The following is a 24,443-nucleotide window of genomic DNA, read 5'->3' on the forward strand; positions in this document are numbered from 1 at the left end:
CAGCTACACCCTAATGGCTGGCTTGACATGGCTTTAGATTGCTATCTTGCGTCAAATTTGGGCGTAGCGTATAATGGCCGTATCTTTAGAGCCTTTCATAAGCCCTCCAAGAGGAAGTCGGAGTCTTATCTTACATTCGCCAAATTTGGTGTCTATTCGCCCTTTTACGACAAAATGTCCAACGTTCATAGCTGGGATGAGAGTTTCTTCTATGTGAAGATAAAGGAGGATGAACCGTTAGGTTTTCCTTCAGTTTGGAACTCTCGTCCGCTACATATGGCAGGTGACATGCGAATCTTAACACACAGTGATGAAGAGGTGGCGGATCTCATGAAGCAGATTAAGGCGGATGCATGGACGTATGCGGATGCCTTAGACTTCATGATGAGTGACATTCCTCTGATCCGCCGAGTGGAAGATCAATTCGTTTATTCAAAAATTACTCAGTTTGATCAAGGTACCTTTCTGTTACTTCAGGAGTCTTGATTATTTTGATGTCTTTTTTGCCAGGGGTGTATCTAAGGCAAATCATGCTCTTGTAGAGACGCGCAGGAAATTTCTAGAAGATGAAGCACGCAAGAAAAGTCAAGCGGCTAACCCTCAACCTGATACGGGCAAGCGCCCTATAGAGACAGCTATTGATCCGCCACTGAAGAAGAGGCGGCCCAATACTGTTGGTAGTACCAAGTTAATGGCGGACGCGATTAGGTCCGCCAAACCTACTGAGAAAATGGTTCAGGTAATTCGTCTCTTTGATTTTGTTTCCTGCTCATCCGATTTTAAAGCGGCGTATGGATTTTTCAGTTTGCACAGATGGCGAAGCCCGATATTGGAGGATATTGGTCTGCCAAGTTTGGGGCCCAGGGATCTTTTGAGAATGAATCTCTTCTGAATGATTTGGACGAGGCTTTAGGACAGGTGGGAGAGGTACAAAGGGATTACGACCAAATCCCTGGATCAATCCATGTCCATAAGGGAAAATCGGAGCTCCTCTCGGTGAGTATCAAGAGAATATGGGTATTGATGATTTCTTTTACTTCCATTTCGCCCTTGGACTAAATCCTTTTGTCTTTCACAGCTGTATGCCCGCTTGCGTACTTTAGAAAATGGGCTCATCCAGAACGTGGCGGATAGGGCGACTATCGAAAAGTTAGAGAAAGATATAGCGAATGCCAATTCCGCTATTGCCACCGCCAATGCGAACCTAGCTTCCGCCACAACTGCTCTAGTTCTCCGAGACGAGGAGATACAAAGTTTAAAGGCAAAGATAGCCTCTGATGCTAAAAGCCACGAAGATGCTCTCGGGGAAGCTGAATACACAGCGGGTGAACAGGCATTTTTTTATGGAGAGATGCTTATGGCGTACTTCTCTTTGGCCCATCCTGGAATTGATTTCACAGATCCTGAGTTCACCGTCCCCGAACCAGAGGACGTGGCGAAGTTCAAAAAGATGCCCGATGCCAAGGAATACCTCCGCAACTATGTACGGAGATGGATGAAGGGATCCCTGCAGGAAAACAAACCTTCTACCATAGTTGCGGCGGATAATCCCCCAAAGATGCCGTCTAAGGCTGATTCGGAACCAAAAGGGGATAAGGAGGTATCTCCTGATGGCGGATCTGTGACTGTGGAGAAGAAAGATCCTCCAGCGAACATTGTGGGCGAAGGAAGCACAGAAGGGGATGCCCTTATTATTTAGCTTTTACTTAGAGATATTTGTAAAAAACCTTCTAAGTACAATTATGCTGCTATTTATTTATTTTATCCTTACACTCGCGTAAAGAAGTATTTTTAAATATAAGCACGTTTAGGATTTTGGTTTGGAGTAGGTGGCCAGCCATACTCCATTGTATGAACCTTTGTGAAGGTTTGAAGCTGTTCTATTCCTTTTTAGAGGAAGTAAAGCTGCCCAGGGGTTCAATTTGCTACCTATCTTTGAGGTGAAATGATCCGCCCGTAGGACTTGTGAATTCCTCTCTGAGAAGGATAAGAGAGTGTAAAGACCTTGCATCCAAGGATCGTTTTAACTCTTATTGGAGATTGGGATCCGCCCAAAGACGGATCCGCCCATAAGATTGATCCTCTTATGTGCTTTCAGATAACGATGTATTGCGAATGTGGAGAGCGTTGGGTGCCTCCCCTTCTTTTTAGGACTGGAATATTGATATTGCAGCAGTAAACTATAGAAAGAACATGAATAATAAAACCAACAATCTTTATTAATGGGAGAAACATCTTATTACAGCGAATAGGTCTTTATAAATGAGCCTCGTTAAAACCTTTAACAAGAAAAACCACATGGGAAAAAGCTTGTTAAAGGAAAAAGAGTACTTAAGACCATGGACATACTTCATTTTCTAACAAAGTATTTGCGGAGATTTTGGAGATTCCACGTGCGTGGCAGCGTATTGCCCTCCATATCTTGTATTTTGAATGTGGCTGGTCCAACCTTCTCCACTATCTGGTATGGACCTATCCAGTTGATCCCCAACTTGCCCTTGCCTTCTCGAGATTGGACTTTATCAGCCTTGCGAAGCACAAGATCTCCTATCTTTAGATCCACAAGCTTGGCATTTTTATCATGATAGGATGTGATCCGCTGTTTATATGCTGCCATGCGTACATAGGATTGATTCCTGCGATCCTCAACCTGATCCAGACGCTCCCTTAATCGCTTATCGTTGTCCTTTTCACAATAAAAGGCCACTCGATCACTGGGGACTTGTATTTCAACGGGGATTACGGCCTCCACTCCATGAGAAAGGGCGAATGGCGTTTCTCCCGTAGCAGTTCTTGGGGTGGTACGATAGGCCCACAAAACACTTGTAAGCTGGTCCGCCCATTTTTTGTCGTGTTCTCCCAACCTCTTTTTTTATCCCCTTTACAATTGTTCGATTGGTCACTTCGGTCATTCCATTGGACTGGGGATAATAAACGGAGGCGAATCTGTTCAGGATGCCCAATCCCTCACAAAAAGCCTTGAATTTGCCACAGTTAAACTGTGTCCCGTTGTCAGTGATGATGGTATGTGGAATGCCGTATCTTCCCACGATGTTGTCCTTGACAAACTCCACTATCTGTTCTGCTGTAATGGAGGAAACAGCCTCGGCTTCTACCCATTTGGTGAAATGGTCCACCACTACTATTACATACCTCTTTTGCCGACGAGTTGGAGGAAACGGGCCAACGATGTCTATTCCCCAAAGGGCGAACAGACGACCTTCAATAATTGGCCTTTGAATGTGTTTGATAGTGTGTGACTCATTTGCATGAATCTGACAACTGTGATAAGATTCTACCAAACTTTGGGCATCTAACTCAGCTGTGGGCCAGTAGAAACCTGCTATCCTGGATTTCCTCAAGATCGTCGCGGATGCTTCATGCGACCCACAAGATCCCTCATGTAGCTCCTTGAGGATCTGCTGCCCTTCTTCTGGTAGAATGCATTTCAGCCAAGGATGACTAAAGGATTTTCTGTAAAGACCATCATTGATCAAGGAGAAGTAAGCTGATCTCCTGACAATCCTCCTCGCCTCTTCCTTGTCTTCAGGTAATGTTCCATTTAGTAGATATTGGCGGATGACTGTCCTCCAATCATCTTCCACCGTTGTGAGTACGGAGATTTCTTTAGCAGCAAATGTTGGAGCCATTTTTACTTCGAAGGGACAATCTGGATCCGCCCAGTTTACTTCACAAGAAGCCATTTTGGCCAATTGATCAGCCTCTGTATTGGATTCCCTTGGTATGTGAACTAATTCCCACTTAGTTTCTTTAGCTTCAAGGTTATCCAGAATCTTTTTGACTTCTGCTACATACTTGGCCAGAACCTCGTCCTTCACCTCGTAATTCTTGATTACTTGGTTGACCATTAGTTTAGAATCGCTGTAGATCACGATCTGTTCCGGGGTGATTTCTTGAAGTAGACGTAAGCCCAGTATCAGAGCTTCGTACTCAGCAGCATTATTAGTAGCATGGAAATTTAACTTTGCTGCGTATCGCAATCTTATGTAGTGGGGACCTTTGATCACAACTCCCACACCAGCTCCATCTGCAGAGGAAGCTCCATCGGTATACATCGACCACTCTTCTAATGGAGGCTTGGGATGAGATATCCCCTCGTCAGTGAATTCATTCACGAAGTCCGCCAGGACCTGACTTTTGAAAGGTGACCTGCTTTCATACCTTACATCGAATTCGCCCAGGCGAATCGCCCATTCCATCAACCTTCCCGAAATGTCCGGCTTCTGTAATACCTTTCTCATTGGTATATTGGTTCGAACTATTATAGTATGCGCTTGAAAATATGGCCTAAGGCGAATAGCCGTGGTTACGACAGCTAATGCCATTTTGTCCAACTTCGAATATCTGGTTTCGGCATCTTTCAAAACTTTGCTCACGTAATAAATGGGGAATTGTTGGCCATCTTCTTCTCGTACCATGACTGTGCATACGGCTTTATCCGTGACTGACACGTACATGTATAGATCCTCCCCCTTCAAAGGTCGACTCATCATGGGTGGTTCTGTAAGGAACCGTTTGATTCCTTCGAAGGCATTTTGACAATCTTCATTCTCTTGATGACTTCGAAAAAAGGCTGACATCTGCGAGCAGAGCAAGAGATAAACCTGCCCAAGGCTATGATACGCCCATTAAGGCGTTGTACTTCTCTGATATTCCGAGGCGGTTGCATTTCTAGGACTGCTTTGACTTTGTCAGGGTTTGGGCTAATTCCTCTTTCGCTGATCATGAATCCTAGAAATTTTCCATATGTTGCCCCGAAAGTGCATTTCTCTGGATTCAACTTGATGTTGTGGTGGCGAAGTACGTCCAGTACCCCCCTTATATCCTCTGCATGCTTCTCTACAGTTGTGCTTTTAATGATCATGTCATCTACATAGACAGAATAATTATCATTCTTACTATCCGCGAATATCTTGTTCATCATCCTCTGATAGGTAGCTCCTGCGTTTTTGAGCCCGAAGGGCATGACTTTAAAACAATAAGTCGCTTGATGCGTTACGAACGAGGTCTTGATCCTATCTGAGGGCTCCATCGGGATTTGATGATAGCTTGACTTCACGTCAGTAAATGAATACATTGCGTGACCAGCAGTTCCATCTACAAGCATGTCTATGCATGGCAAAGGATAATTATCCTTAGGGCAAGCTTTATTGAGATCCGTAAAGTCAATGCACATGCGGTAAGATCCGCCAGCTTTCTTGACTAGCACTACGTTCGCCAACCACTGAGTGTAAAGTACTTCTTCAATGGCATCCGCCTTTTGGAGCTTGGCAATTTCTTCTTCTATCACTTTTTGCCTTTTTGGACCATGATTTCTCCGCTTCTGAGCCACAGGAACTGCATCTTTATCGATGTTGAGCTTGTGGGTGATCACGTCTGGGCTAATTCCCGGGAGAACTTCGTCCTTCCATGCAAAGACATCTTCAGCTTCACAAAGTACTTTGGTGATCGCATCTCTGATCTTGCCTTGTAGCCCCTTAGCTATTCGCACCTGCTTCTCCTCTGCCACAAAGTACATTTCGGTTTCGCCTAGGGCCATTTTGACACGCTCCTCTTCATCTTCTTCTTTAGATTGAGGGTGAATCATTAAGGATGCCGAATATGTTTCTTGGGCCACCTTTTGACAACCTTTGACCATCACACCTCCCTTGACCGTGGGAATGTAAAGTGTCAAATGGCGAATAGAGATAAGAGCTGCAACTTCGGAGATAAAAGGTCATCCGAGGATAATGTTATAAGCTAATTGTCCATCCAAGATCGAGAATTCCAAATCTCCTCTCCAAACTTGATCATTATCAACAAGCTCACAATCCAAAGTTACTTGGCCTTTCGTCTGAATGGTATGACCAGTCACTCCCAAAATGTCAACCACCGTTGGCTCCACCTCGACGGGATCAATCCGGAGTCTGGCGAATGCTCCTCGGGTAATGACATTACATGAACTTCCCGTATCGATCATTACCCTCTTCATCTCCCAACCTTCAACCGTCATAGTGACGACCAGTGCGTCCGCATGGGGTGGAATCTCAGGACCTGCATCCAAGAAAGGGCGGTTTAGTGATGTCCTGTCAAGGGTGGTTGTCTTTGCCTTTTTCAATGCTGGCTGATAGCCAGGTCCGCCTGCTATGACATTGATGGTACCCTTTCCTTTCTTCTTTGGGTCTTCCTTGGATCTATCATCTTCTTTTCCTTCCGTTTGGATGAACCGATCCAATTTTCCTCTTTCAATGAGTCGCTCAATTTCTTGAGCTAACTCCCAGCAAGCGTCTGTATCATGGCCATTTTTCCTGTGATACTTGCAATAATTTTTAGGATTCTTTCCTTTATTGGTGTACTCCCCTCCTTTTGGCTCGGGGTATGAAATGCTCCGTTTGTGCTGACTATTCTCGATCCACATAAGAACCTCACTCTTAGAAGCATTGAGAGGTGTGAAGGAAGTGACAAACGTCGATTTGTTCCTAGAATCCCTTCGTTTGTTCCGAGAAGAAGAATCCTGACGTTTGTCACTGTCCCGATCCCGGGGACGAGATTCACCTTTGTCCTTTTTTGGCGATGATGGAGAACCTCGGCGAATATCGTCAACCTCTATAAAGTCTTTGCAACGCTCCATCAACTCTGCAATGCTGGTAGGTTTTTTGCGGATGAGGTCCTCTTGTAAACTTTTACAGGTAGTGTTTCTCACGAAACATTCCACAGCTACGGAGATATCGACATCAACTATTTGTATACACAACTGGTTGAAAGTGTCCACATAATCTCGGAGGGATTCATTCGCCTTCTGCTTTAATTCGAAAAGCTTTCCGGATTTCACCACTACAGGGATGCAGCCGGCAAATTTTGCACAAAATTCCCTGCTCAATTGATCGAAGCTGTTTATCGAGCCTGGAGGTAAAGATTGAAACCACAAATAAGCTGGACCTCCTAGCGTGGTGACAAACATTTTGCAAAGCACGGGCTCAGTGGCTCGATTGAGTCTGGCCAAGATTCGGTATTTTCGAACATGAGCCTCCGGATTATCTTTGCCTGTGTATATTGCAAGATTGGGGATCTTGAAAGCTCTGTCGGTTTCCTCTGCCTCGATCCAGGCTGCAAAAGGCGAATCCCTATTGGCGAATGGATTGTGCCTAGCATTTTCTTCGTTCATTTGGAGTACTAGGGCCCTCACTCTATCATCAAAATTCTTCGGATCCGCCTTGGGGCGACCCTTTCGTGGCGATCTGCTTGGAGAAGAAGAAGAGGAAGAACTTGACTCAGACGATGGATCTGATGGCGAATGTCTTCCTGCATTACCACGTCCGCTCCCTCCCCTTCCTCCCCCATCTCCTCCACCACCTCCTCTGCCTGGTGGAGTTGGACCATTTCCTCCTTGCTGGCCTCCAGATGAGGTGTGTCCAATAGTTCCCGAAGATGGATGTGGCGGTGGTCCACCTATATGAGATGGTATTTCTGGCCTTTTACTTCTTCTACGACCAGTAGATGGAGGTGATCTGCCACGGCGTGGGGATCCTGCTCGCTTATTTTTATCCTTTTTATGCTTTTTACGCATGGGCTCCTTAAATCCGCCAAGAGACGAATTTGTCCGCGGATGCCTGGGTACATTTGGTCCATCAAGATTAAACCTTGGAACCCCCGATCCGCCAGGAGGGACCGTATCATTCCTTCGACTTCCCTCGCCAGGAAATAACTCCCTGATAACCTATCGTCCGTCACCTGATGCCGTAGTGGTTATCATGGAATCAATATTATGAGCTTGAAGGAATGAAGAGCTATGGGCACCCGGTCCCAAACCAAAGTTTAAAGGAGGTAAGGATGAGACAGCTGTCGTAGATATCGTACTCCAGCGCGGAGGGACAATCATGGATGCCCGTAGGCGGTTCCCTATCTCAAGCCCATATCGTGCCTCAATATCCTGAGCACACATATCGATGAAAGAGGCAGTGGGAATATTTCCATCAATATTTATTGTAGGAGCAGTTGTGCTTGTGCGTCCAGCACTAGATGGTGTAATTATCGGTGATTCAATCCCAGAGGAGGGATTTGGTCCTTCATCGGTCATGATGTTTCAATGTGAACGAAAAAATCCTTTATTTGATCAAGGATTCCACCTTCACCGCACCAATTGATAACACATGAGAAACTTCTGATCGGATCACGTCCCTGTGAGGCGCCGTTGGGACCGGCCGGGGACACTCCGATGCCAAAGTCAGTAGAATATATGGAGAATAAACTATATTGACGAAGCTTAGAGAATGTAAGAAAGTGTACCTCGATAGCCTAGAAAGATAGGCTATATATAGTTGAGAAATTCGTAACCTCTAGGTAACTAGAAAGTCTCCATTAATGCTCATTTAATGGCGGTTACAAGTTACTCTTAACCTGGCGGTTAAGACAATTAATGATTCATTTAATGATCATTTATGGCCGAGACAGCGGCCAGCCGTTATCAAGGTGAATGGAGAGATTCGCCTTAGAGATCCGCTAGCGGATCTCTTAGAGCTAATCCAGGGAGATCCACCAGCCAGCTTCCTTTGCTACGTGGCATACTTAAGGCAATTATCTCTTTTGGTCCTCGTGATAATATCCCAATGTTATCATAAAGTTAAGAAGTTAGAACAAAGAATTCAAACCTTCATTAATCTTCTCTTTAATGGCATTAAAGATGGAAGTTACAAGGAATTCATGAAGGCATGTGCAACTATAAATACATACATTGGGAAGCATGAAACCAGACGTGGAACATACCTCAACACAGACATGGAACATATCTTAAAACACATCCTTTAATTTCCTATTGTAGTTTTAGCATCTTTATTTTAGTTCATTTTCTCTTTCTCAAACTCTTAATTCAACATTTGTATACAGTTCTAGTTGTTATTTTACTTTTCATGTTTTCATTCCAGAGTTTATTCTCACTTCATCTTCTCTTCTCTTTACTTTTACTATTTATTTTGTTGCCCGAATTAATTATGTTTTAAAGTTTGTTTTCGATTAAATTTCTTGTTTTCTTTCCATCTACCATGAACTAACTCCTCCATAGCTAGAGCAATGGCGGATTCGAAGTATATGATTTACTTGCAATCTGATTTCAAGTTCATAATGTATTAATTAGAGAATTAAACTATGGAGCTTAATTTCCTAGTTAGATATTTGGCCAATATTTAGCTAAATTACAATTAATTATTTTGGTTGACCCACACTAAGATAATTAATGGGACTATATAGTTTAGACCTGTGTCTATGCAGTTCGGTTTTTCGGGGCTTAGTTTCACGACTTAACTTTCGGGTTATTTCAGAGAACTTAATGCTTTCATTATACCTTTATTCTTGATTGGACCAAAGGTAGGATAATTGTATGTGAAATAGGATTAATCTTGACTGGACCAAAGCTTGGCTAATTACCTTAGGAAATAATCATCATCTCTAGAATAAAACTCAAAAACTTGGATAGGATTGTTGTGTGGATTATATATATTAGGTTAGGTGAAGCCTTGCTCTAGTGATTTACATCATATTTAAATTCATTTTGTTTCCTTCTTTGTTTACTTTATTTAGTTGTTGTAAATTCATTAGTTTAGTATCTTAAACAATTCAAGTTTCGATTGCTTAGATAATAGAAATTCACAAAAATCAATAGATATAAACACAATCCTCGAGAGAACGATACTCTACTTACTATTTATTACTTGATAACGATGGGGTGCACTTGCCCTTAGTTTTGCACGATACACATTTTGTCCATCAGTAACGACATGATTGTTCGGATGCAACATCATTAATGCCAAAGGTTACAGAAACCTATATAAATACCCCCACTTTGAGGTATTCTAGGTATGCTTACTGATTCCCCTAAAACTCTTGTCAATTATCCTTATTATTCTCAAATAATATACTGACTTTTGCATCGGATTGCCCCCTGCAAGGATAACTGGGAAACTGATCTGAAAGTAGCAGAAGCACCACTTCCTCGGGATAACTGGAAACCTGATGAGAGAGCTGCACAAGCACAACTTCCACAAGAACTCATCACTGAAATTCTACTTGGTTCTTCATTGAAATCTTTATTGGCTTTGAGATGAGTTTCTGAATCTTTCTGCAGCATCATTGATAACCATGACTTTATACATCTGCATCACAATAGATCTGTTAAAAACATGAAAGACCGCAAGATGGTCATCCGAGGACTTCCAATGGAAATGCGGTTGGACAGATTACATGTTTGTGATTTAGATACCAGCCTTGAAGAGAAGATGGAGAAACCATACAAAAACAGTGCTAAGCCATATGGTTATTACAACAGTTTAGTTCTCTTATTTGTTGACTCTTTCAAACTTATTGTGTGGAACCCCTCCACCAAGCAGTGTCGAAAGCTTACTCGTTGCCCTACCAAAATCCCATGATGGCGGCCATTACAATAAAACCGGGATGGGTTTGGGTTATGATTCTACTACTGACGAGTACAAGGTTGTGTTGGTTGAAGATGTCAAGATAGATGACAATGTTCATGATTTACAAGTTTGAATTTTCGGGTTGAGGTAGAATTCATGGAGGAGGAGTAGTCATGCATTTCCTCCCAGAAAAGATAAAGTTGCATAGACTGGATACTTTGCAGATGGCTCATTGAACTGTCTGTGTAAACCAAATGGGGGTGAATATACTCTTGTTGCATTTGATATGGCGGAAGACACAATAAAGTCTTCCGCCATATCAAATGCAATAAGAGCATATTCACCCCCATTTGGTTTACACAGACAGTTCAATGAGCCATTTGCAAAGTATTCAGTCTATGCAACTTTATCTTTTCTGTGAGGAAACGTCTGACTACTCCTCCTCCATGAATTCTACCTCAACCCGAAAATCCAAACTTGTAAATCATGAACATTGTCATCTATCTTGACATATTCAACCAACACAACCTTGTACTCGTCAGTAGTAGAATCATAACCCAAACCCATCCCGGTTTTATTGCAATGGCCGCCCTATAGGATTTTGATAGGGCAACGAGTAAGCTTTCGACACTGCTTGGTGGAGGGGTTCCACACAGTAAGTTTGAAAGAGTCAACAAACAAGAGAACTAAACTATTGCAGTAACCATATGGCTTAGCACTATTTTTGTATGGTTTCTCCATTTTCTCTTCAAGGCTAGTATCTAAATCACAAACATGTAATCTGTCCAACCGTCTTTCCATTGGAAGTCTTCGGGTGATCATCTTGTGGTCTTTCTTGTTTTCAACAGATCTATTGTGATACAGATGTATAAAGTCGTGGCTATCATTGATGCCATGTAAAGATTTAGAAACGCATCTCAAAGACAATAGAGGTTTTACTGAAGCACCAAGTAGAATTTCGGTGATTAGTTCTTATGGAAGTTGTTCTTATGCAGCTCTCACACCAGGTTTCCAGTTATCCTGAGGAAGTGGTGCTTCTACTGCTTTCTGATCAGTTTCCCAGTTATATTGTGGGGGACAATCTGATGCAAAAGTTTTAGGGGAATCAGTAAGCATACCTAGAATACCTCAGAGTATGGGTATTTATATAGGTTTTTGTAACCTTTGACATTAATGATATTGTATCCGAACAGCCATATCATTACTCCCCTTAATGTCTATTAATTGCCATTTAATTGTATTTATTCCCATTAATGGATGGCTATAAAGGAGCCCATTGGTATCCTTAGAACCTTTAAGACGTATGTACACTCTCCATGAGAACAATGGCCGGTCTCTTTTACCCTCTCTCATCAGGCGTATCTTATTATGGCGTTCACGCGGCGTGGCATAATGCTAGAGACTTCTTCCTTTTCTTTGTTGCAGATTTATCCCTGCATTAATTTTGTATCAATTATATTAATCATGCATTAGTCGTTATTAATCCTTCTTCTAGAATGAATAACGTTTTGTCGTTATTTCTATTAATTTTTCCTTATTCCCACTCTAGAAAGAATAATTTGGGATGTTATTAAATACCACGAAACAATTAATTGAAATCATATAATATTTATTTTTTAACATAAATTATCTTTCAAAAAAAATCAACTTTCTAACAAGTAGAGATTGATAAACATTATTATTATTATTATTATTATTATTATTATTATTATTATTATTATTGTTTCTGAAATTAAGTGAAACATAATTGATTAATTCATTATAAAACAGCAATATATTAATAATACTACAGAATCACTCCACTCCAACGGCAAGATTAACAACTAAAAATCTAAATTAGAACTACATTAATAACATAAAGACAAGATTAACAGCAGATAAACATCAACTCAAAACCTGAATTAAACAAGAACTCTAGACATCAACTAAAGTGGATTATCATTATTATTATTTCCCAAATTAAGTGAAACATAATTTATTTATTCAACCTTCATAACATGATGCTACTGACTTTTCCCATTGATTTATTCAACCTTGATAATCACCACCTGTTGGAACCGGAACTAGAAACCCCAAAATTCACTGAACAAAACAATAGGCAGAGTCGCGAATTAAGTCGCTTTCTTTAAGACGTTTGCGGAACTGCCGGAAAGTTCAAGCAGTGTAAAATCTGGTCGCCTCTAAGATAAAACAACCCTCTCGTATACAAATTCATATTGAACCGTACGAACTCGTTTCTGTCTACACTCTATAAATGCTCAATTTCAATTGACTCAAAGAAAATTATATTTTATTCTTTCTCTATGGAATGACAGTCTCAAAAGCTATTTATAAAATAAAAAAGAGCAATTATGGTATGATTTAATGCAGAATAAAGAGGGAGAGAAATCAGGGAAGGTTACTATTAATTAAATCAAGGAAGGTTACTCCTTGTGGTGAAGCTCTTAGCCTGTTGGTTGAGAGCTTACCTATGACTCTAGAGGTCATGGGTTCGAATCACATTCAGGTGGGGTGGGTTAAGGGTTTTTCTTCATCTTTGATGTAATTTTCCTTTAAAAAAAAGGAAGGTTACTCCTTATTGACCATTGACCATGATCAAAGGAATTTAATTAAAATAAAAATTAAATCCGAATTATTAAAAATAATAATAATAAATATTATTATTTTTTCAATAAAAAAATATAGAGTCCACACCACATCAATCCAACCCAAACGGGATTGAAGACTAAGGTTGGGTTTTTTCATAAATTCAAAATTGGACAAAGTGGCCTAACCCAACAATAACAATTGCCCAACAATCCCCCACCATAATTTTTTTAAAAGACGTTTACTGAGCAGTTATATAAGGTTAGACATAAACAGAGGTATCTTTAGATTTGAACCTTTGCGTAGTGAGTATAATTACTAGAGTGACTCGTAATCTTGAACTCTATCTCTGAGATTATATTACGCCATAACCTTTACATAGTGTAGTTTTAGTAGCCCATGCGTTTATGTCCATGCATGTCTATCCTGGTATAATGAATGCTCTAGAGTTTTGCCCTAAACTCATAGGAAGCGGTCTCACTTCCATATTCATAAAGGTGAGTCTATCAAAAGTACTCCTATAGTTATGTACTTCACTCCAAATAGAGTATAGACTTCATTAAGAGTTTCTATTATCTTAGCCTAACATGGCTTTAGAAAATTCATGCTTCAAAATGCATGATCTAACTCATATTATATCACAACTTGTTGTTACACATTGAACCTATTTCTTGGGATCTCCAGTCTATAGGTTGTGTTACCATTATGTGTAATTCATCCTTGTAGTGGCATAAGTCTCATACTCTTTACCGTATTTTGGACTTCCTCTCTAGCCAATCCTTTCATCAAAGGATCGGTTAAATTCTCTTTTAAGCGTATGTGATTCACTCTAATAGCTTCTTCAGTGAGTAGTTCTCTAACAGTATTGTGCTTACAACGTATATGTCGTTTCTTATTATTGTAATAACGATTCTGAATCTTAGCAATAGGTGCGGTACTATCGTAGTGGATCAATACTGCTGGAATCGGTTTTTCCCATAAGGGAATCTCAGCTAACAGACTTTTCAACTAACTTGCTTCTTCACTAGCTGTGGCTAGTGCAATAAGTTCTGATTCCATAGTTGATTGAGCTAGAATAGTCTGTTTCTTAGACTTCCATAAAACAGCACCACCAGCTATATTGAAAATATAGCCACTAGTAGCCTTAGAATCATCTGATAGGGTATTCCAGTCAGCATCACTATATCCTTCAAGGATTGTTGGAAACCTTTGATAATGTAATCCAAGTTTCATGGTTCTTTTAAAGTATCTCATGGCCCTTTCTATAGCATTCCAATGCTCCACACTAGGTCTACTAGTAAATCTATATAGTAATCCCACGACATAAGCAATGTCGGGTCCATCACAACCAGTGGCATAACGAAGGCTGCCAATTATGCTAGCATACTCTGATTATCTTACACTGTCTCTCGTGTTCTTAAAGATTTTTACACTATGGTCGTAAAGTATGCATGCAGGTTTACACTCAAAGTAGTTATATTTCTTTAGAATCTTCTCAATATAGTGAGATTGATCTAAATAAATTCCATTTTCAGACCTAGGTATCTTGATGCCAAGAATGACGATTGCTTCCCCTAGATCTTTCATGTCAAAGTTTTCACATAGCATCGACTTTACAGAATTCACAACATGAATATTAGATCCAAAAATATGCAAGTCATCAACATATAAGCATATAATGGTGCAAACACCATTTTCATATTTGTAATACATGCATTTATCACTTTCATTCACCTTAAAGTCATTTGAAATAATCAGATTATCAAAATTTTCATGTCATTTCTTAGGTGCTTGTTTTAGGTCATATAAAGATTTGTCTAACTTAAATACCTTATGGGCTTCATCAAAAACTACAAAACCCTCAGGTTGATCCATATAAACCTCTTCTTCTAATTCATCATTCAAAAATGCAACTTTAACATCCATTTGGTGCACCACAAGATTGTGTACAAAAGCAATAGCAATCAAAACGGGAATTGATGTAATTCTAGTAACGGGTGAATATGTGTCAAAGAAATCTACATTTTCTCTTTATCTAAAGCTTTTAGCTACAAGGCAAGCCTTATACTTATCAACTGAACCATCAGGTTTCAGTTTCTTTTTGAGGATCCATTTACAACCTATTGGTTTGCAACCCGGTAGTAAGTACTAAGTGCCAAGTTTGGTTTACTCAAAGAAAATTATATTGTAATGCTCTCTCTATGGAATGACAGTCTCAACAACTATTTATATAAGAAAAAAGAGCATTTATGCTCTGATTTAATGGAGAATAAAGAGGGAGATAAATAGGAAAGGTTACTCCTTATTAAATAAGGGAAGGTTGCTCCTTATTGAATATTGACCTTTACCATTGACTATGACCATTGACCATGACCAAATGAATTTAACTAAAATAAAAATTAACTCTGAATTATTAAAAATAATTATAATAAAATATTATTATTTTATTTCGTAAAAACTATAGAGTCCACACCACACCAACCCAACCATGTCCGGATTGAAGACTAAGGTTGAGTTTTTTTCATAAATTCAAAATTGGGTCAAGTGGCCTAACCCAATAATAGCAATTGCCCAACACAACCTTACTCTCTTTGTTGATACTTACGAGCCCAAATATGCTTCCCATTGATCTGATACTTTGATATATCTTTCCATTTCAAGATTCTATCAACAGAAGCAACAGAAGTCACAATCATTCTTGCAAACAAAGGTTTTCCATTCACATGCACTCTTTCTTGCATCTTAACATCCACACCACAATCATTATGTAGCTTAGTTAAAACATCCACAACTTCCTCTTTCATCACTGGAAAACCCCTCGAAAACGTCAGAAATATGGTACGATCATCTTCTAAGACACTTGTAGAAGGATCCCAGTCCCATAATCCGCCTAGTGGGAAATTAAAATTTGTTGTTCTAGGCACAATGTTCACACTCTCGAACACTGGATGAGGAAAACCTAGGATTGCTAACGGTTGGCCGGGGCTTGACAATCTAGAATTCTCCATCACTAAAACGTGCTGCAGTATATCTGTGAAAATCCGAGAACAAACAGCGTTAAGAATATTCTTCACTCCATTGATTGCAGAAAACTTGTTACGGTGAAACATTTGTAAAGAAAGGTTTCTCTCCGTAAATCTATAAATATTTTATATATTCTTTTAAAATATTTAAATTTAATATTATAATAAGTATATACTAATTTTAAATTTAATAATTTTACCAATGTGCTTCTTTAATATTTATTTTTTATTATTTTCTATTTTTTACTGTTTATGTATTAATAAAGACCCGATAATATTTTTATTGTTTTAAATAAATTTTTATGCATTAAAAAGATCAATGTCCTTAATTGTCATTTTACACAAACAGCTAAATTTTACCAAACATATTTTACAAACAGCTAGTCAAAGAAGCTGGTCAAAACAGCTAAGAAAAAGGGTAAACAACTAACAACTAATGCAAACAGTTAACAACTAATCCCCAAACAGGGTCGTATTGTTTTTGTCAATGAATTAATTGAAACAAAAATTTAAGTTGATATTAAGAACCAAAAATAGTTATTATTATCTTTGACATGTCCACTTATGTGAATGCCTCATCTTATCGTACATTAGAATTTAATCAACAAGATTCAAGCATTTGATCACTTGATCAGTATGCATTGTAGTATGTGAGAGAAACAATAAAAGCTATTCTTCAACCTAAGTTACCATCTTAAACTTTTCGATCCGCTAGTTACTTGACAAGTGAGAATAATAACGGATTCTTGACAAAAAAAATTGGCGGGGTAAACAGAGATGGAAGTTAAAGCAGTCATGACTAGAAGTGTAGAACAATACTTTTCTTAGAGTAAAACCTCCTCCTTGGGAGGAATTTCAAGTGTCTAGTGGATGGGGAGTACATTTGAAGTATCCTTATTGAGAAAAAAAATTATACGTCTGGTGTATCACGCCATTCATTCACCAGACTAATAATTTAATGTCATATTATATTTTAAAGTCTAAAGTTTATATTTAAAATTTTGAGGTAATATTTTAAAATGTAGATTAGATATACACATGACTAATTAAAACTATTTAATTAATTACATAATATTAATATTTTATTACTTAAAGTGTAATTTGACATTAAAATAATCGCTCAATGCATAGATAATATGGTATGTTGACCATATAATAACATTTTTTCTTGTCAAAAATCCGGTGTGAGAATTAATCATGGTTGACACTTCTCACTCTCCTTGCAAGTGTGTTTAATAACAATCGAGCCTAAACCATCATGTGTTACCATGTATAGGACGCATACAATCATGTTTATGATTATAAGCTTATAACGTGTTCACATGGCCAGTAACTGACTATTAATTTATAAAGACTAGAACAATTTATATATATATATATATTTATATATATATATATATATATATATATATATATATATATATATATATTTAAATTAAGAGAATTTATTTTGACATTATGTCAATCTAGTTGGGATGTCCGAACTTGGTTAGAGGCATCTTCCCTACTTTTATTCAAAAAAATATTGCTAAATTAATTTTAATAGAACAATGTATAAAATGCTATCCATATTTGTATTCATGCTTTTTTTATATACAGTCACTGCGATTGTTTATTATTAGTCAAAGCATGATTTATGGATAGAATATAATTTCTATCATTTTTTATAGTTTGTCTAATTTCTTGGTTCGAGATTCGTCAGATATTTTTTAAATAGATCTTTTTCCAATTAAATTTTTCTATATATGCTATAACTCAAATTGGGTAAATTACATTCATGGCCACTGAATTTTATCCATTTTCATATTATGGTCATTGAACTTCATTTCTTCCCGGTATGACCATTAAACTTTACACTTTTTAACACTGGTGGCCACTCAATTTTAACTAACTTCTCAAAATGACCGTTAACGACCCCAAAATGAAAATATTCAAGAATTAAAGTTGTTCAGAACAACATTTGTCATGAAGCTACATTTTTTATTTTTGAAAATCACATTTTTTTGAGTTTTCTCTCTCTAAAAATCCACTTTCTCTCTCCTAACCAAACAACACCCAAATGACCTCAAAACGAAAAGTTTCAAGAATTAAAGTTCCTTAGAATATCATTAACGCTTTGGATTTTTCATTTTTAGCCGTCAACAGTCGTTTTGAGGCATTAAGTGGCCACCGGTGTTAAAAAGTGTAAAGTTGAGTAGCCATACCGAGAAAAAATGAAGTTCAGTAGCCATAATGTGAAAATGGATAAAGTTCAGTGGCCATGGATGTAATTTACCCAACTCAAATTTTATATTTTTCATTTGTACTAAATTTTTTGAAGAATTTATTTATCAAACATAAAGAGTAAGTATGTATGAATATATATTTTTTTTTTTAGTTTATGCGGCTCGTTCCATGACAGAACTAAAGGAGTGGTCTTATGATCCTCTTGATTTTCTTCTTCCAGCTTTGAATTCTGATGTTTGCTAATGAATTTTTACAAATTTTCAAAAAAAAAAAAAATATGAATATATATTAAAAGATTTCAACTTTTGAACTAAAATGCAGCAAAATAATAAGTCATAATTGACACTAAAAAATGTTAATTAATTTTCATACTATTAACCCCAATACGTATTTAGAAAAAAAAAAGTACAACTAAGAAACCAAATGATGTGGTTAATATATAAAGAGAATTTATTTCTTTAAAAAAATGCATGGATGTAAGAGAAAGAGCAGCCAGAAAATAGCGTGGGACAGGAGGAGACACCGGGGGCAGATTCTTCCAATAATAACTTGGATAAATTTGTTAAAAAAAAAATAAACTTAATTTAGAAATTAAAAAAATATAAATAAAACAACTATTAATGAAGTCCATGATTGCTCTATACATGAGCAGAAAAAATTAAAGACTACCCATATTTTGGGTATAAAAGTCTTTGTTTTTTTGGTTAAGTCAATGCATGGTTGTTTTTTGTTTTTTTTTAATCAATTTTGGATGAAACTCTTATATATATAGTACCAAATATTATGTATTGTGTGAATGAGTGGAGAGAAGCAATAAAAAGTTTGTTTATTTTCCATTTTTTTTTTGTTCTTTTTACATTTAGAAAACTATTAGCCTTGAAAATTACACACCAAGTCCATTCTAAATTACAATTTTGGTTCCTTACATTCTTAACAAAGTAGTATCAGAGCCACATTACGAGAGTCAGTCTTCCGCCAAACAAACCCTATAAAAAATGTTAGACGGTCTCAAACTTTCTTATCAATACCCTCAGCTCACCAAAACCAATTATTCAAGTTGGTGTATTCGAATGAAGGCGTTACTCGGATGTCAAGATGTCTGGGATATTGTTGAAAAAGGCTACGTAGTCCCAGGCAACGAGGCAGCGTTGACACAGGCAGAAAAAGATACTCTGCAGAAAAATCGCAAAAGCGATCAAAAGGCGCTTACTCTCATCCATCAAGGTTTGGATGAATTAATGTTCGAGAAAGTAGCTGAAGCTACCACCGCCAAACAAGCGTGGGAAATCCTACGAGTTTCTCTTCAAGGGGAGGAGAGAGTTAAAAAAGTTCGTTTGCAGATGCTGAGAGGAGAATTTGAGATGATGAGGATGAAAGAGACGGAGACCATTAGTGATTACTCATCCCGAGTAAAATCTGTCGTAAATCAGATGCGGCAGTATGGAGAAAAAATTGAAGAGTCAAGAATTGTTGAAAAAATTGTGCGATCACTACTACCAAAATTTGATTACGTAGTGGTGGCTATGGAGGAGTCCAGAGACATCAGCGAAATGTTCGTTGATGAAGTTGTAGGGTCATTACAAGCATGCGAGGAGCGGTTTGAGAAACGAAGAGAAGATTCCGCAGAACAAGTCTTAGCAACGAAGGTTGTGTTTAAACATGGCGAAAGTAGTCAGTCCGGCAGAGGACGCGGAAGAGGTCGAGGAGGAAATGGTAGAGGACGAGGACGTGGCAGAAGTCAATGTAGAAATGAAAACGGCAACAACAACAATGACAGAAGCACTCAATTCACCAGAGGCAGAGGAAGAGGCCGAGGACGCGGTTGTTAGACGAGGTGCCGCGGCCTAATCTCCCGGGCGGACCGGGGGGTGGACAACCTCATGGCGACGTAAGCGGTGATTGGCGCCGAAAGCAACCAATCGTGGAATCAAGCTGCTCGGCAGGACCGGAGCTCGGAGATATGGAAGAGTCGCCACCCACGAATGGGAAAATGAACACCGATCCCTTGCGGGAGACCGGTGTGGGTTCGGGAAACTTAGGTACGAGCCGAGAAGGCTAGCTCCTTTCCGGAGAAAGGCTACTAGGCACCCCGACATCGCCCGGTTATGAACCACCGGCCTCCTACTCAACATGTTAGGCGATAACGGACTAATCGTATACTTCTTTAAGTTTAAAATTCATTTGAAACCCTTTTCTTTCTCTTTTTGGAAACCGTTTTGAGCACATGATATTGAAAAGCCACATTAGTAAAGAATCACCCATTTATGTTTATACATACACAGAGAGGGGAAAGGAAGAAGTGATTTATTTACAGTCCATTTACGTGTCATGTTGTGTGTTTATACTACACTAACTTATCCCCAAAACAGATTTATTTACATGGTTCGCACCTGAATCGCCGTTGGAACGATTTAGGTGCGTTTTAAAGCCCCGTTTGATGAATTTTACCCGAACCGCCGTTGGAACGACTCGAGTATTTGAAAACGTTTGAGATAAAAACCTTTTAATGAGAAAACGTGGTTAAACATACAAGTCAATTTTATTTTGTACAAATCCTTTGAGAAAATGGTTCCAAACTCTATTATTTGCAAAGAAAACGATTTTAATTACAATGATCCTTTAATCCGCCTTTGGAACGGATTAAGGTTTTTAAAAAACGTGGTGTTTTGAAGACGATTTGAAATATTAACAAGAATGACTCTATTTATTTACATTAGAAATCTAAAAAAACTCATTTGTTTAAATAATTCAATTGAAAACTCTCTTTTTGTGATTTATTTTCCCCACTTATTTAATGGACTCTCTAATTATTATACTTACAACAATAAACTTATTTAAATTAATATTTATACTTAAATAAAGCCCATTTGAAACATGGACCCATGAATGGGCTCAAAGAATAAAGAAAATAGTTTATACATGCATATATACATTTAAATCAAAAATGGGATATGAAAAACAAAAGTTAATACAAAATGAACTATATGTATATAAAAATAATAAGTACAATATATATATACTTTAAAAATATGAAAATAGTAAGTAAGTCCTATGACTAATGAAATAATTCTTAACCAAAAATAGTTTTATTCAATAATCACTAAAATAACCCAAATGTTTCAAAACCATACATATACATAACTAATATAGTTTTAAATACCAAAAATACCATATGCTAATATATATTAATTATTTCCCCCAAAATACCAAATAACTAACATTTAAAACATGATCCAAATTAATAAAAAAAGAATACATATGTATACTTATACTTATAACATAAAATGGGATAAATAATAATCTACAAATATTCTAAAATAATTATGTATGCTAAAGTTCTAAAATAATTTGAAATGCATATATTACATAATTATATATATATATACTAAGGATTAAAAGTTTAAAAGTTAAGAAAAAGGGACTGAAATGGCATTTTTTACATTTTGGCAGATTTACCGACGGAAAATCCATTGGTAAACAGCATTTAGTAACAGAATTGGCAAATTACAGCGGCACTCCAATATTTTCCAGATTTATTCAAAAGCTTTAGATCAAATCTAATTCAATCGTTTTGGATTTCCGAACTACCAAAAATGGATCATAGTCGAAAACGGAAGTTCCTAAAACGATGTTTTTATTTTAAAACGTTATTTGGAAACCTCTTTTAAATTAAAAAATCTTATAATTACAACATTTTCGATACCCGAACTACCTTTTTATCGGATCACGGTTCGTATTAGGATATCCAAAACGAGGTTTTTATTTTAAAACAAAACCGAATTTTATTTAACGTGAAACGAAAATTAAATAAATACGCTAACTAAATAAAACGTGACAAAATAAATAAATGACTAAAGGAATAAAAACTATAGCATAAAAATAAATAGGAGAGAAATAAATTAAATAAAATAAAGAGTCTAGTCCTCGGATAATACCTTTGATTCGGTATCTGACAGTCGAAGCCGATTGATTCCACGAACCGCGAGCTCCCGATTATAATAAAAATTTAGTAAAAATTGAACTTAGGAAATTTGGAATTTTTGAGAAAAAAAAATATTTTTCTCAAAAAAATCCACTCTCTCTCTCTCTAAAAATGTTTAGAGTGAGAAAGTTTTTTCCCCAAAAAGGCCCCCCTCTTCACCTTGGGATCCGTGCCCTTATATAGGGAAACGGATCCCGGAACAATGGGCGACGCCCAAAAAAATTTGGGCGTCGCCCATTGTGGTTGGGCGGCCGCCCAACAATGTTGGGCGATTGCCCAACTTTCGTTGGGCGAGCGCCCAACGCGAGGTTGGGCGCCCGCGCCCAACCCTCGTCGGGCGTCCGCCCGATGCGTTGGGCGTTCGCCCGACGCGGTTGGGTGCCCGCCCAGCGACCCTCGGGGCGTGTCCCGCGCCGTCGGACGCGTGCACTCTGTGGCCGCCGAGCGCGCGTTCTGCGCAGCTAGACGCTCGCACGTCGCGGCCGCCGAACGCGCGCTTCGCACTGCCAGACACGTGTGCTCAACGGCCCACGAGGGCACGCACCGCCAGCGGTCCCAGGCATTGCTCGGGCGTCGAGAGCGTGCCACTCGCGGTGCGTCCGACGGACGCCGCGCGCACGTCTCGAGCCGTCAAGCGGGCGTTCGACCATCGTCGTCCGCGTGCGGGATGCCGTTGTGTGCCCGCGCCGTGCCGTTAATTTTCCCCAGCTTATTATTCTCTATATATTTTTCAAAACTTCCGGAATCAATCGCTTCGACCGTCTTGTTTCAGGTTTTCGTCACAGGTCCTCCGACTCGTTGTCTACAATTGCCCCTACTTTTCTATTTTGACAGTGATGTGTGTGGTTCGAAAACGTTTTTGCTAACGTAACACATGCAATGTAAAACATATAAAAGTAAAAGACACGTAACGAGTAGGAGGAAACATACATGACCTTTGCGCTGCGCGCTCCGGCGTTGCTCTCTGACTGCATCAGACTCTGCTTCGGGCTGCACCCTAGTTCACGACCGCGGGGATAATGGCTAAATAGCTACCCTAGTTTACGACCGCGGGGATAATGGCTAAACAGCTACCCTATTTCAAGATTGCGGGGATAATGGCTAAACAGCTACCCTATTTCAAGATTACGGGGATGATGGCTAAACAGCTACCCTGGTTTACGACTGCGGGGATGATGGCTAAACAGCTATCCTGGTTTCAAGGTTGCGGGGATAATGGCTAAACAGCTACCCTATTTCAAGATCACGGGGATAATGGCTAAACAGCTACCCTATTTCAAGATTACGGGGATAATGGCTAAACAGCTACCCTATTCCAAGATTGCGGGGATAATGGCTAAACAGCTATCCTATTTCAAGATCACGGGGATAATGGCTAAACAGCTACCCTATTTCAAGATCACGGGGATGATGGCTAAACAGCTACCCTGGTTTACGACTGCGGGGATGATGGCTAAACAGCTACCCTGGTTTCAAGGTTGCGAGGATAATGGCTAAACAGCTACCCTATTTCAAGATCGCGGGGATAATGGCTACACAGCTACCCTATTTCAAGATTACGGGGATAATGGCTAAACAGCTACCCTATTTCAAGATTGCGGTGAAGATGGCTAAAAAGCAACTCCGGTCAAGGACCGTGAGTCAGATGGCTCAAAAGCAACTCCAGTCAACGACCGTGAGTCAGATGGCTCAAAAGCAATTTCGGTCCACGACCGAGAGTCAAATGGCTCAAAAGCAACTCCGGTCTGCGACCGAGAGTCAAATGGCTCAAAAGCAACTCCGGTCTGCGACCGTGAGTCAGATGGCTCAAAAGCAACTCCGGTCTGCGACCGAGAGTCAAATGGCTCAAAAGCAACTCCGGTCTGCGATCGTGAGTCAAATGGCTCAAAAGCGACTCCGGTCTGCGACCGAGAGTCAAATGGCTCAAAAGCGACTCCGGTCTGCGACCGAGAGTCAAATGGCTCAAAAGCAATTCCGATCTGCGACCGTGAGTCAAATGGCTCAAAAGCAACTCCGGTCTGCGACCGTGAGTCAAATGGCTCAAAAGCGACTCCGGTCTGCGACCGAGAGTCAAATGGCTCAAAAGCGACTCCGGTCTGCGATCGTGAGTCAAATGGCTCAAAAGCGGGTTCTGTTTCTGGATTTTCTTACCACACGGTTGTCTGTATTTTCTCACTAGAGCTATCATCTCGACGATTCGATGGGCACACGTCTCAGTCC

At 39.1% G+C, this 24,443-nt stretch overlaps 1 long non-coding RNA gene across 1 annotated transcript; it reads left to right on the forward strand.

The window, feature by feature from the left end:
* Positions 1–639: 639 nt before the first annotated feature.
* LOC136202308 (uncharacterized) lies at positions 640–1,215 on the forward strand. The gene is made up of 3 exons (XR_010674403.1): positions 640–739; positions 814–996; positions 1,079–1,215. It is a non-coding gene; the product is annotated as an uncharacterized lncRNA (long non-coding RNA).
* Positions 1,216–24,443: the final 23,228 nt, after the last annotated feature.

This window comes from Euphorbia lathyris, chromosome 8, assembly GCF_963576675.1.
Source record: "Euphorbia lathyris chromosome 8, ddEupLath1.1, whole genome shotgun sequence".
Lineage (NCBI taxonomy): Eukaryota > Viridiplantae > Streptophyta > Magnoliopsida > Malpighiales > Euphorbiaceae > Euphorbia > Euphorbia lathyris.